Source organism: Lampetra planeri, unplaced genomic scaffold (assembly GCF_965212315.1).
Source record: "Lampetra planeri unplaced genomic scaffold, kcLamPlan1.2.h2 scaffold_176, whole genome shotgun sequence".
NCBI classification, from domain to species: domain Eukaryota; kingdom Metazoa; phylum Chordata; class Hyperoartia; order Petromyzontiformes; family Petromyzontidae; genus Lampetra; species Lampetra planeri.
Genome location: NW_027614497.1, coordinates 26607 through 33763, shown reverse-complemented (window position 1 = coordinate 33763; position 7157 = coordinate 26607).

The window sequence follows — 7157 nt, the reverse complement described above, 5'->3', positions numbered from 1 at the left end:
GTGTCTCGGTCGTCGATGAAGGATTGCGTCTCTCTCGCGAGCGTGCGTCCGCGGCGTGCGCGCTTTCGGCCGGCTCGGTTGCCAGAGGTTCGCGGTTCGGCTCCGGCTTGGCCCGCCCTGGTTAATGCCGCGCGGAGTAATCACATCCTCTCTCCATCTCGTTCCATGTCCCCCCCCCTCCTCCTCGTTCGCAATATTTTCTGTCTCTCTTCCTGTCTCTCTGCCTCCCTGTATCCAATACCGTGTCTGGTTTCTCCCTCCTTGCACCCCTCCATTGGAATCTGCTTCCGCTGTACATAGAGCAATACTGCACCATAGACTCAAAACTGACCGTAGACTCAACACTGTCCGTAGACTCAACACTGCACCCTAGACTCAACACTACCCATAGACTCAACACTGCACCATAGACTCAACACTGCACCATAGACTCAACACTGCACCATAGACTCAACACTGCACCATAGACTCAACACTGCCCATAGACTCAACACTGTCCGTAGATTCAACACTGCCCCATAGACTCAACACTGCCCCATAGACTCAACACTGCACCAAACACTGCCCCATAGACTCAACACTGACCCATAGACTCAACACTGCCCGTAGACTCAACACTGCCCATAGACTCAACACTGTCCGTAGACTCAACACTGCCCCATAGACTCAACACTGCCCCATAGACTCAACACTGCACCAAACACTGCACCATAGACTCAACACTGCACCATAGACCCAACACTGCCCCATAGACTCAACACTGCCCCATAGACTCAACACTGCCCATAGACTCAGCACTGCACCATAGACTCAACACTGCCCATAGACTCAACACTGCCCCATAGACTCAACACTGCACCATAGACTCAACACTGCCCATAGACTCAACACTGCCCGTAGACTCAACACTGCCCATAGACTCAACACTGCCCATAGACTCACCACTACACCATAGACTCAACACTGCACCATAGACTCAACACTGCCTGTAGACTCAACACTGCCCACAGACTCACCACTGCACCATAGACTCAACACTGCCCCATAGACTCAACACTGCCCATAGACTCAACACTGCCCATAGACTCAACACTGCCCCATAGACTCAACACTGCCCATAGACTCAACACTGCCCCATAGACTCAACACTGCCCATAGACTCAACACTGTCCGTAGACTCAACACTGCACCATAGACTCAACACTGCCCATAGACTCAGCACTGCACCATAGACTCAACACTGCCCATAGACTCAACACTGCACCATAGACTCAACACTACCCGTAGACTCAACACTGCACCATAGACTCAACACTGCACCATAGACTAAACACTGCACCATAGACTCAACACTGCCCATAGACTCAACACTGCACCATAGACTCAGCACTACCCATAGACTCAACACTGCCCATAGACTCAACACTGCACCATAGACTCAACACTGCCCATAGACTCAACACTGCACCATAGACTCAGCACTACCCGTAGACTCAACACTGCACCATAGACTCACCACTGCCCATAGACACATCACTGCACCATTGACTCACGACTGCCCCTGGTACATGAATCAGTCCCCCCTCCTTCACCTCCTCGTCTCCATCGCCCGCTCCCTCCTCCCTCTTCACCTCCCCATCGCCCCTCCACTCCTTTCCGTCCCTCCCCTACAGCCCCCTCTCGTCACCCCTTAAGCCCCCCACTCCTCCCTCCATCGCCGCTCTTCTCACTCATTCCACAATCACTTTTTGTCGCAACGCGCCCCGCAACACATTCGAATCGCCCCATTCCGTGCCACCGTTCCTTTGAAGCAAGTCATCGCCTTGAGTGCAGGGGGGGGGGGGGGTTCTCTTTGAATGTTCAATTAGATTAAGGGGCCGTCCATAAATGACGTCACGCACCTAAGGGGGGGGGGGGGGGGTCAGACATTTGTGACGATGTGTGACGGGGGGGGGGGGTTTGGGAAATGTGACGTCACATCAAAATGCGCCACTTTAAATGTAGACGACACGTTCTACTTAATTAAATAGACTTTTTAATAAATGTTTTCTCCTACAACATCAGAGTGCAGCGCCACATTAAATACGCACTACAATGACAATAGTTTAAAGCGATTTGGAGCGTGATAATTGTTGTTTTACCCTTCTATCTGGCAACAAAACTGACACCTTTTTTACGAGGAGTCATGTTTGCATAGACCACAATACCTGCAGTCGTAATGCAAACAAAAAACATAACTCTGATAATGTACGTGCACTGTCCTTGAAGTTGATTGGTCCACACCCGAGACAGCTTTCCTTAGAGCCTAGTCTCACATGGTGTTGGACCAGATGACGCCAAAAGGCGCACAACTCAAAGACAATGCACCATCAGAGTATGAGAGCTCGGGGCAAGCATTTACACCATTGGCACCTCATTTGCCAGTAAACAATATGAGAATTGTTTTTTTACCCTTCTATCTGGCAACAAAAAAACATATGTTTTTTGTGGCATTATGACTGCAGGTATTGTGGTCTATGCAAACATTACGCAGAGATATATACTCAGAAATACACAGAGACTCAAAGAGATGCATAGACTCAGAAATACTGTACAAAGAGACTCATAGAGATATAGACTCAGAAATACACAGAGATACACAGAGACTCAAAGAGATGCATAGACTCAGAAATACTGTACAAAGAGACCCATAGAGATATAGACTCAGAAATACTCAGAAATACACAGAGACTCAAAGAAATGCATAGACTCAGAAATACTGTACAAAGAGACTCATAGAGATATAGACTCAGAAATACACAGAGATACACAGAGACTCAAAGAGATGCATAGACTCAGAAATACCGTACAAAGAGACCCATCGAGATATAGACTCAGAAATACACAGAGATACACAGAGACTCAAAGAGATGCATAGACTCAGAAATACTGTACAAAGAGACTCATCGAGATATAGACTCAGAAATACACAGAGATACACAGAGACTCAAAGAGATACATAGACTCAGAAATACTGTACAAAGAGACCCATAGAGATATAGACTCAGAAATACACAGAGATACACAGAGACTCAAAGAGATGCATAGACTCAGAAATACAGTACAAAGAGACTCATCGAGATATAGACTCAGAAATACACAGAGATACACAGAGACTCAAAGAGATACATAGACTCAGAAATACTGTACAAAGAGACTCATAGAGATATAGACTCAGAAATACACAGAGATACAGAGACTCAAAGAGATGCATAGACTCAGAAATACTGTAAAACGAGACTCATAGAGATATAGACTCAGAAATACACAGAGATACAGAGACTCAAAGAGATGCATAGACTCAGAAATACTGTAAAACGAGACTCATAGAGATATAGACTCAGAAATACACAGAGATACACAGAGACTCATAGAGATACACCGAGACTCATAGAGATACACCGAGACTCATAGAGACTCACAGAGACTCATAGAGACTCGTAGAGATACACAGAGACTCGTAGAGACTCAGAGATACACAGAGACTCACAGAGACACACATAGAGATACACAGAGACTCATAGAGACTCACAGAGACACATAGAGATACACAGAGACACATAGAGATACACCGAGACTCAGAGATACACCGAGACTCATAGAGACTCACAGAGACTCATAGAGACTCGTAGAGACTCATAGAGATACACAGAGACTCGTAGAGACTCAGAGATACACAGAGACACATAGAGATACACCGAGACTCATAGAGATACACAGAGACTCATAGAGACTCACAGAGACACAGAGATACACCGAGACTCATAGAGATACACAGAGACTCATAGAGATACACCGAGACTCATAGAGATACACAGAGACTCATAGAGATACACAGAGACTCATAGAGATACACAGAGACTCATAGAGACTCACAGAGACACACAGAGATACACAGAGACTCATAGAGACTCGTAGAGAATCATAGAGACTCATAGAGACTCATAGAGATACACAGAGACTCATAGAGACTCGTAGAGAATCATAGAGACTCACAGAGACACATAGAGATACACAGAGACTCATAGAGACTCGTAGAGAATCATAGAGACTCACAGAGACACATAGAGATACACCGAGACTCATAGAGATACACAGCGACTCATAGAGACTCACAGAGACACATAGAGATACACAGAGACTCATAGAGACTCACAGAGACACACAGAGATACACAGAGACTCATAGAGACTCACAGAGACACACAGAGACTCGTTGAGACACACAGATACTCATTGAGATACAGAGACTCATAGAGACTCACAGAGACTCATAGAGATACACAGAGACTCATAGAGACTCACAGAGACTCATAGAGATACACAGAGACTCATAGAGATACACAGAGACTCATAGAGACTCACAGAGACACACAGAGACTCGTTGAGACACACATATACTCATTGAGATACAGAGACTCATAGAGACTCACAGAGACTCATAGAGATACACAGAGACTCATAGAGACTCACAGAGACACATAGAGACTCACAGAGACACATAGAGATACACCGAGACTCATAGAGATACACAGAGACTCATAGAGATACACAGACTCATAGAGACTCACAGAGACACATAGAGATACACCGAGACTCATAGAGATACACAGAGACTCATAGAGATACACAGAGACTCATAGAGACTCACAGAGACACATAGAGATACAGAGACTCATAGAGACACACAGCGACTCATAGAGACACACAAAGACTCATAGAGATACACAGAGACACACAGAGATACACAGAGACACATAGAGATACACCGAGACTCATAGAGACTCACAGAGACTCATAGAGATACACCGATACTCATAGAGACTCAGAGACTCACAGAGACACATAGAGATACACAGAGACTCATAGAGACTCACAGAGACTCATAGAGATACACAGAGACTCATAGAGACTCGTAGAGACTCCAAGAGATACACAGAGACTCACAGAGACACATAGAGATACACCGAGACTCATAGAGATACACAGAGACTCATAGAGATACACAGAGACTCATAGAGACTCGTAGAGACTCCTAGAGATACACAGAGACTCATAGAGACTCAGAGACACATAGAGATACACCGAGACTCATAGAGATACACAGAGACTCATAGAGACTCACAGAGACACATAGAGATACACAGAGACTCATAGAGATACACAGAGACTCATAGAGACTCACAGAGACACATAGAGATACACAGAGACTCATATACACAGAGACTCATAGAGATACACAGAGACACACAGAGATACACAGAGACACATAGAGACTCACAGAGACTCATAGAGATACACCGATACTCATAGAGATACACAGAGACTCACAGAGATACACCGAGACTCATAGAGACTCACAGAGACTCATAGAGATACACCGATACTCATAGAGATACACAGAGACTCACAGAGACACAGAGATACACAGAGACTCATAGAGATACACAGAGCCACACAGAGATACACAGAGACTCATAGAGATACACCGATACTCATAGAGACTCACAGAGACTCATAGAGACTCACAGAGACACACAGAGATACACAGAGACTCATAGAGATACACAGAGACTCATAGAGACTCACAGACTCATAGAGATACACCGATACTCATAGAGATACACAGAGACTCACAGAGACACATAGAGATACACAGAGACTCATAGAGACTCACAGAGACTCACAGAGATACACCGATACTCACAAAGAAACACAGAGACTCACAGAGACACATAGAGATACACAGAGACACATAGAGATACACAGAGACTCATAGAGACTCACAGAGATACACAGAGACTCACAGAGACTCATAGAGATACACAGAGACACACAGAGATACACAGAGACTCATAGAGATACACAGAGACTCATAGAGACTCACAGAGATACACAGAGACTCACAGAGACTCATAGAGACTCACAGAGACACACAGAGATACACAGAGACTCATAGAGATACACAGAGACTCATAGAGACTCACAGACTCATAGAGATACACCGATACTCATAGAGATACACAGAGACTCACAGAGACACAGAGATACACAGAGACTCATAGAGACTCACAGAGACTCACAGAGATACACCGATACTCACAAAGAAACACAGAGACTCATAGAGACTCACAGAGATACACAGAGACTCACAGAGACACATAGAGATACACAGAGACACATAGAGACTCACATAGACTCACAGAGATACACAGAGACTCATAGAGATACACCGATACTCACAAAGAAACACAGAGACTCACAGAGACACATAGAGATACACAGAGACACATAGAGATACACAGAGACTCATAGAGACTCACAGAGATACACAGAGACACACAGAGACTCATAGAGATACACAGAGACTCACAGAGATACACAGAGACACATAGAGATACACAGAGACTCATATACACAGAGACTCATAGAGATACACAGAGACACACAGAGATACACAGAGACACATAGAGACTCACAGAGACTCATAGAGATACACCGATACTCATAGAGATACACAGAGACTCATAGAGACTCACAGAGACACATAGAGATACAGAGACTCATAGAGACTCGTAGAGACTCATAGAGATACACAGAGACTCATAGAGACTCACAGAGATACACAGAGACTCACAGAGACTCATAGAGATACACAGAGACACACAGAGATACACAGAGACTCATAGAGACTCACAGAGATACACAGAGACTCACAGAGACTCATAGAGACTCACAGAGACACACAGAGATACACAGAGACTCATAGAGATACACAGAGACTCATAGAGACTCACAGACTCATAGAGATACACCGATACTCATAGAGATACACAGAGACTCACAGAGACACATAGAGATACACAGAGACTCATAGAGACTCACAGAGACTCACAGAGATACACCGATACTCACAAAGAAACACAGAGACTCATAGAGACTCACAGAGATACACTGAGACTCACAGAGACACATAGAGATACACAGAGACACATAGAGACTCACAGAGACTCACAGAGATACACAGAGACTCATAGAGATACACCGAGACACATAGAGACTCACAAAGAAACACAGCGACTCACAGAGACACATAGAGATACACAGAGACACATAGAG